The sequence below is a fragment of the Microtus oregoni genome, unplaced genomic scaffold (genome assembly GCF_018167655.1).
Source record: "Microtus oregoni isolate MIOR12 unplaced genomic scaffold, Mior012 000038F_ref0000394, whole genome shotgun sequence".
NCBI lineage: Eukaryota > Metazoa > Chordata > Mammalia > Rodentia > Cricetidae > Microtus > Microtus oregoni.
In genome coordinates, this window is record NW_024543097.1 from 1,629,990 (window position 1) to 1,650,767 (window position 20,778).

The window sequence follows — 20,778 nt, forward strand, 5'->3', positions numbered from 1 at the left end:
ACAAGAGCTAGTTCCGGGACAGGCTCCAAAACCACAGAGAAACACTGTCTTGAAAAACCAAAAAAAAAAAAAAGAAAAAAAAATACCAATCCAAATTCTTACTCCCTCCCTTCCTCCCACTCCCTCCCTCCTTCCCCCCTCCAATCCTAAGAGGACAAGGCACCCTGCCCTGTGGCAAGTCCAAGGTCCTCCCTACTACATCTAGGTTGAGCGAGGTTGATCCAAAAAGAATAGGATCCCAAAAAGTCAGTACGTGCAGTAGAGACAAATCCCAGTGCCACTATCAGTGGCCCCTCAGTCTGCCACAACTGTCAACCACATTCAGAGGGACTAGTTTGTTCCCATGCTTGTTCACTTCCAGTCCAGTTGGAGTTGGGGAGCTCTTTTTAGCTCAGGCAAACTGTCTCAGTGAGTGAACCCCTCATGGTCTTGACCTCCTTGCTCATGTTCTCACTCTCTCCTCTCTTCAACTGGACCTTGGACCCAGGACCATCTGCCCAGGGGTGGCACCAACCACAGTGGGCTGGGCCCTCCCCCATCAATTGTTAATGAAGAATATGCCCACAGACCAGTCTGATGGAGGCAATGCCTCAGCTGAGCTTCTCTTCCCAGGTACGTCTAGGGTTGTGCTGTTGATAAAAATAACCAGTATCTATCCTTAAAGATTGATTTAATGTATCTTTGCCTGGTGCCCATGGATGCCAGAAGAGTGAGGAATGGATGAAGTCCTGAGTGAATGTGTATTGTTGATACAATCACAGCCATGTCAAGGATACGGAAGCCTCAGACCCACAGGAATGGCAAGGCCTCCCCTTTGTTTTGAGTATGGATATTGACTAACGAAAGATTGTATTTTAGCTAAGATCAGAATATGCATAAGGTACCTACTGCAGCTTTCTCATTCCCATGACTATAGCCTCAGACTTCTCCCCTACTTTTATGCTATATATAATAAGCATGCTGTTTCCTGTTGTTTGTGGTGCATCTCCATCCAAGGGCAAGGCCTAGCCCATCCCAGCTTTAAGTTACTTGTGCCTGTTTTTTCTTCATTCCTTGTCACTCCATACAGGTCAACTCTTAAAGCCATGCAGGTTAAGGTAGAAAATAGCAACAGATTCTCTGGAACTAGAGTTACAAGCCATTGCAGGCTGCCAAGTGGGTGCTGGCAATGAACCCGGTTCCTCTGCAAGTGCTTTTAATCGCTGACCCATCTTTTCACCCAGTCAGTACCCTTAAAAAAGGGACCTGTGAGTTCTTGACCGCTTTTTTACTCTGTGGGACTGCAAGGAGGAAATGGCAGCTTGCATCCTAGAAGACAGACAGGTTCAGAGTCTAGCCATACACATAGTCTGCTCTGACTTCCAGAATCCAGAATCGGGAGAAGCTTGTTCATAAGCTACTAAGTCTAATGTTTTATTACAACATCCCAAATTCACTAAGAGTAGCATTTAAATCCAAAGATGTTATTAAAAAGATAGTCTGCCCCAAAGCCACAGAGAAACCCTGTCTTGAAAAACCAAAAAAAAAAAAAAAAAAAAAAGATAGTCTGGAACCACACAGAAATCAGTTTGTTCAAAAAATATTTAATGAGCACTGTTATATTCTAGACATCATCTTGCTAGGGTGGGGAGGAAGAAAAGCAGGCAGTAAAAAGACGAGGGAATCCTGCCCTGTACACACAAGGAAAACGAACAAATAAATTATAGATATGATGAATCAGAAAAGAAAGTGATCGATTACGACCTGATAAGAGTATTCTGGGGCAAGGGAATGGCAGGTGCAAATGCCCTGAGGTGAGACCTACCCAAGAAGGAAAAGGGGGAGAAGCGCCTATAAAATAGAGGCTAGTTAATATGGCTGGAGAGAGAGAGTAAAGGGAACAGCTGGAGAAGGCGGGAGAGACAAGACCAGATAATGAAGCTTTAGCCAGTGTGTACTAAGCAAAAGGAAACCACTGAAGGGCTTCAGGACGGACAGTGCAGAGGACAAAGGCAGTCTGGAGTGAGAACGTGGACAGTGGCTCCGGAGGACTACAAGAGACGAAGGCAGCTTAGCAAAGGGATGGCGGGAGACGTGGGGAGAGAGGTCATACACCCAAGTGAGGACCCAATCCAGGCAGTCCTCACTTGTGTCAGAAATGTGTTAGGTTTCTGGCGTATCTGAATGGGTGTCTTTACTCAGGACTGTGGGAGGAAGGACAGGAGGGTACCTGACAACTCAAGCTCAGTAGGACCGGCATATGCTGGTCATCCATCCACAGGGACTGGAGCAGAGGGTGCTAAAGACAAATTCAGAGTTCCAGGGCGAGACCTAATGAAGACCGGAGGATAGGAGAGAAAGCATTTGAAGCCAGCGGAAGAGGATGAAACCCCCTAGGAAAGAGACTATGGTGGGACTCTGGGCTAAGATGATTCCAGCTCAGGAGTTACCTAAGGAGAAGCTAGTCGTTGAAGAGCAGGGGTAAGCTGGAAAGAGAGGAAGGGAGAGTGTATTTGGAAGAGGCCCAGGAGGGTCAAGTGCTGGGGCAGGACGATCTTCTAACAGGAAACTGAAACTAGGTAGACAGGAAGAGTGACTGACTATTCCTATAGTAAAGACAGGTGGAGCTCTGACTTTGGGAGGAAGCTTTTTTCTTACATTATTTATTTATTGGCTACATATACTACTGTGTACTATGGCTAAGTGCTGAGGTCAAAGGGCAATTTATGGGAGCTGGTTCTACTATGTGGGTCTGGCAAGCGACCCCAGATTATCAGGCTTGGTGGCAGGGGCCTTTATCCATCTCACCAGACCCAGAAGAATGTTTTTAAAGAAAGGAAGAGGCATTAGCATGCTTACAGTTCTGGTTTGAAGCAAAAGGAAAGTCGATACTCCAATGCAATGTCCCTGGGAAAGCAGGCCAGGATAGGACACAGAACGAAGGCAAACTTCATTACAAAAAGCCAGTAAGGGCCAGAGTCCAGCACGAACAAAATTATATGGAGTAGGCTGAGCGGTTCAACATCATCAACAAAAAGTTGGAGAGCTGGTGGTGGGGCAGAGAGCAGTTGCAGTAGCTTTAAGGCTACGGAAGTCACACTGTCAAGTTCTAGAGGTGCAAAGGGTGGAAGCCGCAGGACTGCGCTGCAGCTACACGCTACCGCTGCAGAAATGGCTGAGAAAAGGCAACACAGGATGTTGTCTTTAAAAAGTCAGGCAGGTAGGGCGAGGGTCTATTACGAGAGTTAACAGCAGCATCGGCCAGAGCAGATCACTTCTCCGGTCTAGGAGGGAGGACAAGGTACCCCCTGGCTTTGGCTGTACGCCCAGCGAAGCTGAATCTCAAGTGCCACGTGCTTCGTAGCTTTCATCCCGGTTAAAAAAAAAAAAATCAGTTCGCGCCCCTGAAGGCAGTTTCAGCAGATTCCCCCGGCCGCTGGCCGGCTTCTGCCTGCCCTTCCAGCGCCGGGCCCTCGCGGCCTGCTTCCGCCTCAGGATCAGACCGCGTGGGGGTTTCCATCAAGCACCCGCCACCCCGGGAATCCCCCCATCTGGCCACACACGAACCCCGCTTCCTCTAAATCTCCTCAGCCGGCGTTTGAAGCCTCCGCACGCCCGAATGAGGTTTGGACGTTCCTCCCGAGCCTGTGTAGGTCTCAACCCGCCTACACAGACCTTCCACCGTCAATACTCTCGGCTGCGCCCGAAAGGAGCCGAAGGCCTTCGGCAGGTTCCGCCGCCAGCGCGGAGGCGGGGCCTCTTGAGCGGCTCCGGGCCGAGCTCGGCTGTTTCCGTGAGTGGCCGCTGCGCACTCGGCACTGGGCGGCGCTGGCTGGCTCCCTGGCTGCGGCTCCTCAGTCGGCGGCGGCTGCTGCTGCCTGTGGCCCGGGCGGCTGGGAGAAGCGGAGTGTTGGTGAGTGACGCGGCGGAGGTGTAGTTTGACGCGGTGTGTTACGTGGGGGAGAGAATAAAACTCCAGCGAGATCCGGGCCGCGAACGAAAGCAGTGACGGAGGAGCTTGTACCACCGGTAAGAGGAGCAGGAGGAGGAGGCAGGAGCCGGAGAGAGCCGGGGGGACGGAGGGGGGCCGGGGAGGCGCCGGACACCAGCGCTCGGGGCCTTCCCCTCGCAGGAGGGGCCGCGGTAAAGATGGAGCCTCCGCCCGAGCCCCACAACACCGCCGCCGCTCGCAGCGAACAAAGAATAATGGCGGCGGACTGGAGCCAGCGGCGGCCGGGCGGCAGCGACTCTGCCTGCAGCCAGCGGCGGCGCTCATGGCGGGGGGCGGCCGGGGCGGGGTGCGAGCGAGCGGGCGGCCGGCCGCGGCAAGCTGGCGCCCGTGTTCCCGCCGCCGGCCGGGCCGGGCCGGGCCAGGCGCGGAGCCGGAGCCGGAGCGGAGCGGAGCCGCCCCGGGGGAGGCCGCCCGCCCGCCGCTCCCCGTTCGCCGCCGCCCGCCCGCCCGCCCGCTCGCTCGCTCGCCTGCCCCGGCTGTGCCGGGCTGGCAGCCCGGGCCGCCGCCTGGGTGCCCGTGGGGGGTGGAGGAGGAGGAAGAAGAAGGTGACAGTTGAGGGCAGAGGAGGTGAAGGTGCTGCCGCCTTGGCGGCGGAGCCCGCTCGGCGAGCGGACGAGCCGCAACGTCCGACCTGCTTTCCTCTCCGCTCTTGGTGCAATAAAGTTCGAAACCCAAGGTTTTCTCTGGTGCTGTATTTTGTTCTTGCCCGTCCCCTGCTCCCACGCGGTTGGAGAAAATGCTGTTTTCTGCCCTTGGCTACTCGAAGGGAGATTTTTGGCTATTTTCTTCATTCCTCGGTTTTGTAGATGAAGAATTAAAAAAACAAAAAACTCAGTAGTCATGGAAATGCATTCTTTTGGGAAGGAAAGGGGTGCTAAGAAAACATATTTGTAATAACTTTTTACAGAAACTGTTGGGATCTTGTAAAAGGGAAGCTGGTGTTTGAAAACAGTTTCGGTTTTAACCCTTTTCAATAAGATAATAATCACTTGAGGGCCATCACTCTGAAACTCTTTTAAGAAACGAATATTAGCTGAGGTACTTTTTTGTTTGATATCATTGGGGGGAGGCAGTCTTGCCAAGCTTTGAGTCATCGGATCTCCCCTTAATCTTGCTCACTCCTTGCCGTGTTTCTCACACACTTCTGTCTAAACTTTAATAGAGGATCGAAATAATTCTCACTCTAAAAATAGTCATTATTTGTGTATTGCAGTAGGTAATCCCAGTCCGAGGTTGTGACAATTCAAGCCGGTGGAGGTTGTGGTGTATCTTTTTTCCCTTCACCTAGAACATTGGCAAAGGGGACTGTCAAAAAGTCATCGACACATTAAAGATTGAAAGAGCATTGCAGTATGACCTATTTAAACCTGCCATATCTTCTCAAAAGTTACAGTGGGATTGTAGCCTCCCCTGGCATCACATCTGCCTTTAAAGATTTAGCATAAGATACTTTTGTGCCATCTATTAAAATTTTGTGCACCTACTCATCATTTCCTGACTTCAAAGCAAAACCCCAAGTAATTATTTTAGTTGCTTTGCTTTAAAAGATGCACAGTTTGTTTTTAAATAACCAGTTGTGATTGCTGCATGCAAGGCCTTTGGTTGGGAATCAATGCTGATTGATAGTAGAGTGTTTGATTTTTCAGTGTGTCAGTCAGGACTCTGAAACTTTGTTGCATTGTTAGTCTTTAGCACTTCAACAATTTGCTATTGTCAAGAAAATTAAGATGGGGTGAGGAGATGTTTCCGTAGGATTAAGAAGACACCACACAGTGAAGAATTTACACATGGTAATGATGTTGGTAAAGTAGTTTTTACAAACGATTCTTTTACAAACCAGTAGAGATGATACATGAAAATGAGTCTTTCCTTCTAAGAATAAGATTTTTCCTGGTGTGTCCTTTCGTCAATCTTGACCAAAAGATATTTTAAATTTTATTTTTGGAGAATCAGATTGACTGAGCAGTTGCAGAGGAAACTTGGGACACTTTTTGTCTGCTTTAGTTTTCAAGCATTCACCTGGAACCTGGCCTGCATTGTAATTCTCCTGGCTTGTAGGGGCCGGAAAAATCAAGCTGTGCCTTCTTCCTCTCATCCATTCATTCACTTACTTTTTATTTGTTTATTCATGGACATGTGCATGTAGGAACTAATGAATTAGCCTGGCAAAGGTGGCACACACCTTTAATCCCAGCACTCTCCGACGCAGAGACTGGTAGATCTATGAGTTCAAGGCCAGCCTGGTACACCAAGCGAGGGAGTTCCAGGACAGGCTCCAAAGCTTGTCTACAGAGAAACCCTGTCTCTGAAATCCAAAAAGCAAGCTAATGAATTATTTTTTGAAAGAATGTATCTAGTGGATACTAAAGGAACATTTCTTCTGGAGTTTGAAACTAGTGTTAGCCACTTTTGAATGAAACTTCATTCAAGAGCCTGAAGAAACAGAAACCCAATCCATAAATTTCCTTTTTCCACTTTCAGAAGCTAATGTATCAGCTCTAAATTAGAAATTTTTATTTTCTTAGAAAAGTAAAAGTGTCTCTCCTAAGGCATTGTTTTTGTTTGTTGTGAGTAGTTGTGGAAAATCAATTATGTATTTTTTAAATATCATCTCATATGCCCTTTTTAATCAGAGAATATTATTTGTGACAATGCTTACACTGGGTCACTGAAAAGTAAAATGTTAGTTCCATAAACAGGTAGATTGGTAGCTGCAGCCATACAAACTGCAGTTATATATTCATATAACCATATTTCTTGCTGTGTTACTTCCAGAACTAACTTCTGTATTTTGAATAGTTAGAGCTCAAATCTGAGCTTAAGGCTATAGCAAATATCAGAAAATAGATAATGATACCAATTCCCTGTGCATGTGTGAACTTGACTATACAGTTGTAACACTTGACAGTAGTCCATGGTGATTTGAATATTTAACACTTGCCGTGACACACATATCATGAGATGTGTCTATTTGTCGTGGAAAAATTACAAGTCTGGGTTTGAATCCCAGCATTGCCAGTCCTGTCATGTGCCTACACTTGGTAATTTTGTGACCAGGGGAAAGTGTCTACTTTCTCTGCCTCAGTTTCCTCATTTGTACAATTAGAATAATAGCATATTCTTTTGGTATTTTTAGATAAATAGAAAGGGCTTTTCCTTCAGCAAATTGTAATGTTCATCTTAGCTTTAACTTCTACCTTTGGGGCCTTTCACGGGTTTCTTAATTTCTCCAGACTTACTGTGTTTAATACACTGGGCAGAAAGTCCCACAAATCCAATGAGGAATTTCATTCTTTACTCTCAAGGAACTGCTGGCTCCACTATAGTGTAGACACATAGATAAAACATATGTGTGTTCAGGAATTCATGTTTTATTCTTCCTTCATTGATTTGTTAGAATTAAAATGTTTGACTCAATTTTATTCCTAATTATTTGAAAACAAACTCATTTGTGAAAGCAACTGTTATGTGACTATATTAAAAACCAAAATGTTTTAATTACAAAAAAAAGGAACTGCTGGAAACAGTTATTTATCATTAGAAAATAATCAAAGAAAAGAGAGCACTCTTTTTTTTTAATGAGAAGAGACCCCTCCCTCCCTTTCTTTCTTTCTTTCTTTCTTTCTTTATTATGTATACAATTTTCTGTCTGTGTGTGCCTGCAGGCCAGAAGAGGGCACCAGACCTCATTACAGATGGTTGTGAGCCACCATGTGGTTGCTGGGAATTGAACTCAGGACCTTTGGAAGAGCAGGCAATGCTCTTAACCTCTGAGCCATCTCTCCAGCCCTCAAGAGAGCACTCTTGGTGAAGTAAAAAGCAGTCCTTTTTTTGTATTTTCAGTTTTGTTTTTTAAATTAATTATTCAGATGGTTATAGTACAGAACACAAAGTTTAGCAAAAATGGCCCATGTATCTTCAGAAGCACTCTCCATACACAAGTAAATGTGTGTGTCTTCTTCACACAGGTAGTAGTACCTTATGCAGACCTGTCCGTCCCTATGACACTCATTGCCTAGGCTAATATAAATGACTTTGCAATTGGTTTGTATAAGCACTTAAAGACCGTTTAAAAAGATCTTTAAATTTTATGTATGCATGTATGTGTATGGTTGATTGTATGAATGGGCACTGTGTGTGTGCAGGAGCCTGAGATGGTCAGAAGAGAACATCAGATTGATCCCCTGGAACTGGAGTTTCTTGTGAGCCACCATGTGGATGCTGGAACCAAACCTGGGTCCTCGTCAAGAACAGTAAATGCAGCCAGGCGGTGGTGGCGCACGCCTTTAATCCCAGCACTTGGGAGGCAGAGGCAGGCGGATCTTTGTGAGTTCGAGACCAGCCTGGTCTACAAGAGCTAGTTCCAGGATAGGCTCCAAAACCACAGAGAAACCCTGTCTCGAAAAACCAAGAAAAAAAAAAAAACAGTAAATGCTCTTAACAATTCATCTCTTCAGCCTGGGTCCTTTTATGAAAGTATTTTTTAAGTATGGGTATGCTTAAATCTATTAACCTTTAGGTGAGCTGATTCTGTTTCTAGACCATACATGACCTTGTACATTGTAATGCCACCAAACTTGGTAGTAGTAGTGCACACCTTTAATCCCTGCACCCAGGGGGTTACCCAGCTGGATCTCTGAATTCAAGGCCTACCTGGTCTACAAGTAAATTGTAGGCAGGGCTTCATAGTGAAACCTGGTCTCAAACAAAAACTTTATTTAAGCAAGAATTATTTGAATGAAAAATAGTGGGGTAGTTTGTGAGAGGAAGTGACATTTAAACTACCTTATCTCTCAGCTCCACTTTATAAAAGCCTTTAGTTAAAGATTAAGATGTATACAGGGACAAGCAGATGTGTAATAAATTCAAGCCGGGCAGTGGTGGCGCATGCCTTTAATCCCAGCACTCGGGAGGCAGAGGCAGGCGGATCTCTGGGAGTTCGAGGCCAGCCTGGTCTACAAGAGCTAGTTCTGGGACAGGCACCAAAGCCGCAGAGAAACACTGTCTCTAAAAACAAAAATAAACAAACAAAAAAAGTTGATTCAAAAGGTGAGTGTAATCTGACTTTGACTTTGTTTCATTAAAATTCTTACCATCCTGACCTTTCAGTTACTATTTTAATCAAAAAAGTATTGGCAGTTTTCTCTATTGATAAATAAGAATGTTTCATTTAGTGGTTTTGTTTGGAAGGCAGGGTGATTCTTTTATATTTATTTTGGTTGTCTAAGAGAGGGTCTTGTGTGTAGTCTAGATTATGCTAGAACTCACTATGTAGCCCAGGCTGGTCTCGGACTTGAAATCATCTGCCTCTTTAATTTCTTAGTTGTAATTAGTATTTCTTGCTTAAATAGAAAATGAATAGTTTGATGCACAGCTGTCTCCTGAGAACCACGCTGTCCCCCCCCCCCCCCTTTGAAAGTCCCTAGTTGGTTAGCTGGACTAAGTAAAATACATTTCAGCCTCAGCAGAAAACAAGTCTTAGTGTCTTTTTGTTTCCTTCTTGGCTCCTAAGAGCAGCATTAAGCTATACTGCATTTTATGTGTTCATGTGACAGATTTTCTAGACAGCACATCCCACTTCTTTCTTTAGTTATTAAGTAAACCTGTCATGATAGATTGTTTGTAGATATAAGTTGAGAACGAAAGTGTTGTAGCCATACAGCCTACAGTTTTATAAGGCTGTTACTGTCACTTGGAGGCTTCCTTAGTATTATAAAATATTAACTTGCTATTTTTACCTGCTGCATGATTAAGGTGTGCCCAGAGCATTTATACAGATTTGGTGATGAGAACAGGTAGAGAGTTGAAGGTTCTAAAGGCAGATGACTTCTGAGTATTTGCAAACTATCAGTAAGGCAAATGTTTCCTCAGTGTGTTTGAGTTGTTCCCTGGGGTAGAATCAGCTCATTGATACATAAAAACTGATACCATGAAATGGCTATTTTGTTAGTTCTTCCTTCATTTTAATGTTTCATTAGAATCGTTGTTCTTGGTGTTGTTCTGTTTGTGTTTGTTTTGTTCTTGAGTCGTGTTCTCTGTAGCCCTGACTGTCCTGGAACTTGTACTGTAGAGCATGCTAGCCTTGAACTCTGCTTCCCAAATGTTGGGATTAAAGGCATGACAGTTTTAGAATTGTTGTTTTAAAATAAGTGTAAGCTTATTACATCTATAAATGTAGTTTTTTAAAATTATGAATAAGGGTAGCCATTTAGTTTTTTCCAAAATTCATTTCTTCCCTTAATTGGTACACACTCTTAAGTTCTAATTTTTTTGTTTTATGTTCTTCTCTTAATTCTTTCAAACAAAGACATTGAAAATATATTTTATTATATTTTGCCTAGATATTTGATTATCTATTGAATTACATCTTTCATATTCTCATTCATTGTAGCTTATAAATAAAAAGTGGTACCTCCCATAATACATACTTATCTATAACTTACTCACACATTAGACATTCTAGCCATGAAACATTATCCAGAACTACGAAGTAGTTCTAGCGGCTGTTTACACAAATCTCCAAACAGTAGTTAGGACTGGCCATGTAACTCCATGAGAGCACTAGCCTGTCATGAATAGGTTTGATCTAGACAAATCAAAGCAGGGTTTGGGGAAAAGGTCATCTAGGGGATTTACAGATTTTTTTGTCCTGAAAGGAGAAAAGATTGATCCTTGGTTGAAGAATAGTAAATTAAAAGCTGGGCAGTGGTGGCGCACGCCTTTAATCCCAGCACTCTGGAGGCAGAGGCAGGTGGATCTCTTGTGAGTTCACAAAGAGTGAATACCAGAACAGGCTCCAAAGCTATAGAGAAACCCTATCTCTGAAACCAAAACAACAACAAAAAAAGAAAGAGTAAGTTGATTGGGAATAGCTGACCTTGGGAATAATGACCTTGATGCAGGAGTAAAGGGTAGATCAGAAAGTAACCAGCCAGCAATGATGGAAGCTTTCTTTCCTGAACGTTAATGGATCTTTGAAACTAGGATTTGTTTAATGAGTTTCAGTTGTATCCTAATAACCTGGTTATTTGCTTGTGAGATTCTGGTTGCAGTTATGATATAGATGTAACAGACAATGTTTAATTTAACCAGGATTTAATAAAACATTATTGAGAGATTTACCCCTGCTTGCCTTAACAATGACAGGAAGAAACATGGAGGCATCCTATTTTTCATCACAAAGTGATAATTATTGCTTATTTAAAAGCATTTATATTCTTAGGCTTTTCTTTTTTGTGATTTATTTGGAGACAAAAGTCTCCCCTTCTCACTTGGCTGGCCTGGAATTCACTTTGTAGACAAGGTTGGCATTGGATCTAGAGATCTACCTACCTCTGCCTCCTGTGCTGTTGCCAGGATCGAAGGCATGCCCCACCACTAACAGCCATTATTACTCTTAAAGAGGATCGGAGGCATGCCCCACCACTAACAGCCATTATTACTCTTAAAGTGGTTTCTTGATTCAGTAGAAGCAGTATAGTTCACTGCAAATAACAATAGTAATATTCTGCTGTTATGTGTTGCTATTTATCAACCTAATTTGTTCATGGAACATTTGCTGATCATCAATTCGTAGTTGGTAGAATAATCACAGGGAAATGTGTTCAGGTACTTAAGAAAATAATTCCTGGATAGCAAGTGAAGATTGTTCAGGTGCTCTAAGTAGAATGTACATACTCTGTCTCACCCACAAAGAGCTTGAAGTGCACACTGTAGGGGATGGTGGTACAAGGGCACCTCACTGTTGTCATGAAGAACTACAGAGTTGTGAAAATTCATGTGGCAAATCTTGGTGGGCAGGCACCATTTCAGTGGAATATTGAATTTGTATAGGTGGAAGTGTATATTCTAGGCAGTAAAATATACTACAAAATGAGGACAGTGGTGTTCAGTGAACTTGCTATATATACAAATTGGTGAAGAGAGTGTTAGGTCACTGTGGATTGACAGTATAAGGAATCCTGAATATGAGGCACAAGTTTTAAGTTTTATATAAGAAACAAGAAAGATATATATATTCAGATAGAAAATACATTGAATTATCTTAAAATGTAGATTTCTTGACCTCCAGTGTATTGTAAAAGACATTATAGCGTCTCTATCAGCTTTATTGAAATGTTATTTACTATATATAATCCACCTGTTTGATAGATATAATTCAGTAGTTTTTAATGTTGTTACCAAATTGTGCATCTGTTGCCACAGTCAGCCCTGGAACATACTCATTACTTCAGAAAGAAACCATCACCCTCTAAAGTCCCTACACAGCAGCCCTAGACAACTGCTAATCTGCTCTGTGCTTTATAAATTATCTGTTTTGGACATTACATATGAATGAAATCATTTGATGCATTCTTAATAGTGGCGAGCTTCTTAGCATAATATTTTCAAAGTTCACCCATATAGTATTTATCAGTATTAATTTTTGTTGCCAAATAATAGTCTATATTATACTCATTATTTTACTCATTAGTTCTTGGACACTTTGACTAAATGATACAATGTAGACATAGTTTCATTATCTTGCCTAGATATCAAGGAAAGTGTTGGACCTTATGTCAGTCCAGTTGCAGCTGTTTGAGGAACTATCAGGACATTTTCTAAGGCTACCACACATATTCTATATTCCCACTAGCAGTGTATGAGGGCCATAATGTCTCCATGTCCGTATTAACATTTGCTATTCTATTTCTCCATTATATCCATTCTTGTGGGTGCCAAGAAAGCTATGTCATTATGGTTTTGATTTTTATTTCCCTAATGGTCTTAGACATCATTTCATATGTGTTTATTGGTCCTTTATGTATCTTTGAGAAGTATCTATTTAGATCCTTTGCCTGTTTTCAAAGTGAATTATTGATCCAGGTATAAGTGCCTTACCAGGTACATGATTTACATTTTCCTCTCTCAGTCTATTGATTGTCCTCTCTCTTTCTATCTTTCTCTCTCTCTCTTTCTTTCTTTCTTTCTTTCTTTCTCCTTTGTCTTTTCAAGACAAGGGTCTTACTATAGCTCTGGCTGTCCTGGAACTCACTATGTGCTGGTCTCAGATTTATAATACCTGCCTCTACTGTGCCTCCCTAGTGCTGGGATTAGAGGTGTGTGCTGCTACACCCTACTCTATCGCTTTCTTGATGTTATTATTTGAGGCATGGATAGTTTCATTTTTATTTCTAGTTCATCAGTTCTTTTCTTCTGTTGCTTGTGCCTTTAGAATCTTTGCCTTGTTTTTTCAAGATGGAGTTTCTCTGGCTGTCCTGGAGAACTGCGTTTGTAGACCAGACTGGCCTCAAACTCAGAGATCCATCCGCCTGTCTCTGTTTTCCAAGTGCTGGGATTAAAGGCGTGTGCCACCACCACCTCGCTGAATATTTTTCCTTTTTTTTTCTTTTAATTGTCTTATTTTCCAAATAATTCTGAAAGCCAACAAACAATACCATTTGTTTAATGAAAAGCAATTGAAGTCTCTAATGTATGTGGAGCTATGTTCTGCCTGCTGCTCTTCTTCATTGGTCTGTGTCCATATACCTTTTTTGGAGTGATTGGTGAAAGAAAACGAAGAACCAAGAAGTGACAATTTTGAACATGACATAATAATTGGCTACTTTCTGAGTGAATTTATGGTGTCAGCTTGGATTAGTGTATTTACTTAATTGTTCTATTTGGGAAATTCACTTTTAAGCTTACACGAGGTGAGTGATACTGTATTCGTTTTCTTTTAGAAATACTGAACTGTCCTTTGAAGTGTAAAGAATGAACTCACTGTCATAGGAAAGCATTTTATTTTTGTTGCATTATCTCTCTGGAAGAAGATTTCAAAGCTTTTATTAATCACTACTAAAGTTTGTCTCTAAGAAATTTCAGTTTTAATTTATAAATAGATGACTTGGAGTAAAACATTCTAGCGTAGGTCATCGAAAAATGAATTAATTTTTTATTTCATTCCTCAGATCTGTATCAATAGAGAGATAACAATAAGTGCCAGGTCATATAATCCCTCCCCAATTTCTTTTATCCCAGTCATCATTTCCAAATAGAAGTTTGCGGTTTTAAATAGCTAATTAAATAGTAATATTTGTTTAGAGGGAATATTTATAAGGAACTAGGCCATAAGTTTGCTTTATACTTGTCTCTTTTAGCAGAATTTCTCTGTGTAGCCCTGGCTGGCCTGGAACTTGCTCAGTAGACCAGAGATCCACCTGCCTCTGCACTACCACACCCGAGTACTGAGATTAAAAGTGTGCACCACCAGGCTCAGTTTAATTGCAGATTTTTTTATCTTTTTTTTTTTTTAACTTAAAGAGGAAATTTATTTTTTGTGATTTAAGGTGATTTGTACTTTGAGTTTTTATTAATTTTGATGTTTTATATAGTAGTGTCTTCCTTTAAAGAATAGTATTGAAGTTGTGTTAATCAAAATAATAATGAAAAAGTATGTCTACCTGGAAAGTTGGGCTTGATGTCGATTATTTCAAGACTAAAGATAAAAATACTGAACTTCAGATGTCTACTCAAAACCATACATAAAGAAAATTCCCTGTATAATAATACTATAATGGTGAATGCATGTCATAATATATTTGTCCACATTCACAGTGTGTTACACCAAAAATAAACCCAAATGTAAAAAATAAATACATACAATACAAATACATAAAATTTGTGCCATTGTATACAAGCCATTTGTCAGCTTCACAAAATATCCGTGTCTGCTCTAAATATAGTCTGCTAGAGCTTTGGGTTTTGTTTTGTTTTTTGGGTTTTTTGTTTTTTATTTTTTTCATTTGCTGACGGACTGGTAAGCAACATATAATTAAAGTGATTTGCGTATTTCTTTATATTCTGTAGGGTTTCAATGTTGACTATGTTTACAGTTCTCCACTTTTATAATACTGGTGACTGAGAGGGTAGCCCTGAAGCCTGTAAATTCCTTACAGACCTCAGCATCTCTTCCTGTCTGTGACCCATGCCCTAGCAGCAGTCTAACCTTAGGGGACTGAGTTTTCATTGTCCGTATCTGACTTGTAAACATTTCACCAAGAAAAGCATTTCAAGACCTACTTCAAAATAATTAACACTGCTTCTTCAACTTACAGACCTCTTAAAAGCACGTGGACAGTCAGTGTCCATTGAATGTAGTGGCCTCACACAACCACATCGAATAGAATACTGAACATTTAACTTCTGGTCATAACTTTGGGGTCTTTACAGTTTGGGAACGGAATTAGTTTATAAACCAGAACTTCAAATGTAAAGACTGCTTCACTCTTTCAATATGGAAACACTTTTATAAAAATATTTACTTTTTGAAGGTGTATAATCCTTGTTTCTAAGAAGCGAGCTTCCTGGTCCGTCTGGTGGCACTTTCCTTTAGATGTTACCTAAAGGGTCAGCTTCATGAAAAGCTGTATGAGATGAGTGTTTGCAAATGAAGTTCACTGGGAAGAGGTGGGATGAAAATGTTGCCCTGGGAAACGAGGCCAGTGAGATGGTTCAGGAGTCAAGGTACCTGCTGCGACGCCTGATGACCTGAGTTCGTCGCAGAAGGTGAGAATCCACTGTAGAGTTGCCCTCTGACTGCATTCTTGCACATGTACATGGTGAATAAGTGTTTTTTTTTTAATTCACTAATGCCATCATTTGAAAAGAAACCAAGCCCTTAGCATGTCACATGCTGCATAGTTGCAGCTGCCTGCCAGGCAGCACTGTCTGTTGTTGCCCAGACAAGGAAGCTTGTTCTCAGAGCCGCGTGGAGGCTCACCTGAAAGAAAATGAGAAACTTGGAGTTTTCAACTTGCTTCTTGAGAAGAACTGTATACTAGATATTCATAAATGACCGCTATAAGTTACACAGTGTTTACACAAATCACATAACACTTCCCTAGTTCACTCTTGCTGAATATTCACTTTGAGAACTCTTTTTCCTAAGCTAGGAAACTTTTTAAGACTGGCACTCCCATAGCATGGTAATTACAAAACTGCAGTAAGCCATAAATACTGAAATTAAAATTCTTCTGAGTTAAGCAAATAAATCGGGATTTATTAAGTAGTATTGCAGTGTTGCTGTCTGCCGTGTCCACATGGAGTGGTGGTTAGGTTATGCTGGTGTTCACTGTTGCTACAGATTGTCTTTGAAGTATGGAAAGTAAAGCCTTAATAGAATTTATTCAAGGATTTACCAGAGTGATGTGGTGTGTGTGTGTGTGTGTGTGTGTGTGTGTGTGTGCGCGCGCGCGCGCGTGCACGTGCCATGTGTTTCTGGGTACCTGCAGCAGCCAGGCGAGTGTGTCTCATTTCCTAGAACAGGAGTTAAAAGCAGTTGTAAACCATCTGATGTGTTGGAAGTAGCTAATGCTGACCATGGAAGAGTAAGCAAACACTTTTAACTGATGAGCTCTCTCTCCAGCCCCTAGAATTAATTTAAGTCAGTACGTTACAATCGCCTTCTTGTTACATCTTTTTTGTCTTCTGTTATCTAGAGAAGAGATTTAAGTATAGATTTTTCTGTTTAAAAAAGACCTTGTTTTGAAGGGCTCAGATATTTTGAGAACAGATTTAATCAACTTGGTGTAGGTAGCTATTTATTTTAGTTGATCTCATTGCCTGTCTTCACTCATTATCAAATCTCGGCTTTAGACAGTTGGGGTTAATGAGTATTGAGTAAGGTATGTGTCTAAAATGGTGTGCATATGATGACTGAATATGATTTTTTCTTACCTAGTTTCAGTGAAGGGATGCTATATTTACCAGGAAACTAGTAGTCTCAGAAACTTGGAACATTGCTCAGTTTTGAGTATTGACTACATACATTTCAATTCTGGTAGACATATCAAAGCAGACAAATAGCGAATGTTTTGAGGTGACAGCCAGGAAGAACTTTACAGGGGTAAAGCACTTCAGAGGAGTGCAGGCAGTACCACATGGCTATTGACTGTGAGATACCTCTGTCATTCAGAAGCTGGACTTCTTACCTTTTTCAGTAATACTTCAGGAAGAAGCACCTATCAGAGGTGGAAGGACAGGTTGGCAAGACTTTTAATTTTAAATTCTTTGAAAAACTAAAACAAGTACAAAACAACTAGAAATTACTGTATCCCATGGTGGGTATACTTTTACAAAACGTTTTTAATTAATGTATTTATAACAACAGAATTGTAAGATTTATTTTAAAGATCTCTCTCTCTCTCTCTCTCTCTCTCTCTCTCTGTCTCTGTGTGTGTGTGTGTGTGTGTGTGTGTGTGTGTGTGTGTAGGTGTGTACATGTAAGTGCAGGTGCATGCTGAGGCCAGACGTGTCAGATCCTAGAGCTAGATAGAACTAGAGCCGAGCGTGAGCTGATGGAAGGCAAGTGCAGGCCTCTGAATGAGCAGTGCACACTCTTAGATGCTGAGTCATCTCTAGCCCTAGACAGTTTTAAAATTGCCCCAATACGCCTTTTCCTCAAGTTGCCCTGGAAACCTCAGAGTTCTGTTTATGTGGTTCCCTTAAATCCCTGGAATTTTAGGAGATGAAAAAGAGTTCATGAGCTTGTTCTTCTGCTGGGAAATCTTTCCTTGTTTTAATTGAGGTCCTTTCCATCTTAAACAGCATGTGTTCCATTAGTTAGAAGTTCATTTCTTTGAACTTTTATCTCACATCTTGAAAAGAATTAAATTTGTGAATTTAGAGGCTTAAATAGCCATGTTATGAGGATGGATTTGTTCTCTTTTTTTTTAAAGATTTATTTTATTTTAGAAACATGCCTGCATATGTGAGACAAACGTGTTAGTGCAGGTGCTAGCAGAAGCCAGGAGACAGCCTTGGATCCCCTGACGTTGGAGATACAGGTTATTGTGAGCTGCCTGATGTGGGTGCTAGCAACCAGATAGGGCTCTGCAAGAGCTGTCAGTATGTACTCGTCACTACTCAACCATCTACAGCCCCCTGAAAACGGATTTGCTTTCCAAAACTTGCAGACTATTGAAGATTTAAAGAATTGAGGTTGTTAGGAAGATGAGAATAAAAATGAAGAAAAAGTGAAGGTTCACAGCCTCCTTTTCCCTTAGTGATTGTAAACGTGGCGCTTTGACTGGCGTTGATGAGCTTTCATTTGTGTTAACTTGGTGTAGACAGAGAGGTATTGCTGCCAAAGTTATTTCTGATACAGCACATTTCTGTGGAGGTGCCGCTTAGGAGAATTAAATGCTACTTGTTAGGACAGGTTCAGTGGTCAGCCTTCGTAATACTGAAGAATATACCACAATATACCCAAAATACTGCCACTGTTTTTACTAATCTGGTATTCCTGCACACTTCTACCATCTGCCGGGGTAGATATTTTATTTGCCTGCTCTCCTTCCCTGCTTCTGCACAGTAGAATATAAACTCTATGAGGAAAAGTTGTCTAAAATTTCATTCTTTTGTTTTCTCTTAGTAGTTTGATCAATGCTCAGCACAGATACAATGTTTTCATATAAGAATAATGTATATAATGTAAATTGATAAAATTTAAGGCTATTTTTAATAAAGTATGTATCAGTAAAGGGAATTATTTTGTTGTGAGTTAGCCCGCTGCACTTTAAAAATTCCTAGTCCAATCATTTTAAGAGTTACGATTTTAAAAAATAGCACTGTGCCTGTGATGGGGTAGTAGTGATGGCAGTCAGAGGATGACTGTGGAGTCGAATTTTTGTTTGTTTGGTTGGTTTTTTTGTTGTTGTTTTTCCTACCTTTGAGAGGGCTTCCAGGGATCAAACTAAGGTTGCCAGGCTTGCATGGCAAGCCGCTTTCCCTGTTTGTCTCCACCCCAGGCTAATTTTTATATTCTTTCTTGTTCAGGACCCCACAAATTGTTTCTGATAGGTTAATCTGTGTCTGGATATGACAGTTGGGTTGATGAAAAATCTGAAGATTCTACACATGTTGCTACACGGTCTGTTCTTCCCATACTAGAGGACATAAATGGCACAAGTTTTGAAGTGGGACATGAATGATCCTGTCAGCTCCGTCCAGCTGGCAGATTTCTGTTGTGTCGCCTTCAAGGTGAAAATCAGAAGAAGAATATCTGTTGTAGTTGAGTCCAAGAACCTTCTCATCTGCATGAAAATTCTTACCAGCACTGTTTCCTTATGAAAGACACAATTTTGCTGTTGCCAATTTGGTTGGTATCTGTTTAAGCTAAAAGTTAACAGTTTAAGCTTGATCCCTGCCCTGAGTAAGGGCTGGTAGCCATCTGCATGAAGTGATAATAAAATACTAACAGTTTAGTTGGGGGCTTGTAGCCCTTGGAAAAACCATAACTTCAATGAGAAAATATTATCTAATTAGAGTGGGGAAATAAGAAAATCATAGCCCTGTTTTGAGTGTCTGTGGCTGTAACTACTTAAATTTTCTGTTCTTTTATTATGATTTAGTACTGAATGCTATTTTCTAAACCAAAATCTCAAAAGAAGCCTTATACTTTATGGTTTTTTTGTTGTTGTTTTTTTTTTAAAAAAATGAGTAGTCTCAGTGTGTTGTAAATAGAAACAAAAAATGTGACCCATGTGCAGATTGCCTTTGATCAAGTGGTAGAGTGAAACTGTGTGGATGGCAGCGTAGCTGTAAAAGTACGTACGGCTTGGAATAAAGTCTTTATAAATGATTGTGTACATTTTATCTGCAAAGGGAGCATTATAGTGTTCATTTGTTGCTCCTGAAATGAGTTCTTTGTTCCACATATCATTTCCTCCAGGTCAGAAGTATAGATAAATTTTGGATAGCTAAATTGTTTTAATTGTTTTATTTTTACAAACTATATTTTTAAAAAAAAATTTAGAGTATAACTGTTATGATAATTTAAAGTTTCATGAGGGAATAATAACCAGGTTATTTCAGGTTTTTTCCTCCATTTGTAAATACAGCAAACAGTCAGCCAAAATGGTAATTTTAACGTGAGATTTGAGAAGATGTCAGTGGGTATCTCCAAGTCACTATTGAAATATAGTTTTAGTCAAAGCTCAGAAATGTTACTCATGACGTTTGATGTTGATATTTTTTTCTTTAAACTGTGCAAACACTCTTGAATCTTTAGAAGGAAAAAAATCTCCAACCAGTACTGATAGTAAAGTATGTAAAAAGAATACCAGACACTTGTCACCCTATAAAAGCCCTGTAGTTGCCACTTCCAGCTGAGCGTTTCATTTCTCACACTCTTTCCGTGGATGCAGCGTGACATCTATGCTTTTCCGTTTTGTCTGTGTGTGTGCTTTTAACGTAAATGAGATCCCTTTCCATTTAATGTCATTATGTTGTAGACAGTTCTCTTTTTACTAAAGTAATTCTTTTCATAGGTCTCTTAAAGATGATTTTATGATCTTAAAACAAATTCTACATCAAATACCTTTTAACTGCATTTTTGTAAAAGTTTCATACTGACTCAGTATTCCAACTTTGATGATTTTGTGGCGCTCATAGCAGTTATTTTCCCAGTGTCTTGGCGGCTTTATGACTGTTTTAAATAACCATTTGTCAAGTCTGTGACCCTTTAACTTTGTCGTCTGTGTTTTATGGGTGCTAGTATTTCTAACTTTGTATATTAATTTCTGAAGAAACATTTTATCATCATTTTAAACTTATAAATAAATAATGATGTATTTAATATTTGATACGTGTTGATAGTATTATAATGATCATAAGGATGTGTCAATTTTGATTCTTAGTTTTAGAGTTGTTTGGTAAAGCATTGAGATTTTCCGTTATGTGAGGAATGAGTATAGATATTGCTCATAGTACATTCATTTTTGTCTGGTAATATTTAGAACGGGTTG

At 40.9% G+C, this 20,778-nt stretch overlaps 1 protein-coding gene across 10 annotated transcripts in view; it reads left to right on the forward strand.

The window, feature by feature from the left end:
- The first annotated feature begins 3,797 nt into the window (after nt 1-3,797).
- Nucleotides 3,798-20,778, forward strand: part of Creb1 (cAMP responsive element binding protein 1) — a 59,816-nt gene continuing 42,835 nt past the window's right edge. For 8 of the 10 annotated variants that reach the window (XR_005972322.1, XM_041631924.1, XM_041631923.1 and 5 more), the window contains exon 1: nt 3,816-4,008. The gene's annotated coding sequence lies outside the window, so the exon portion shown is untranslated. Of the gene's footprint in view, nt 4,009-20,778 lie in introns of all 10 variants that reach the window. The other 2 variants (XM_041631927.1, XM_041631928.1) reach the window with 2 other exon arrangements.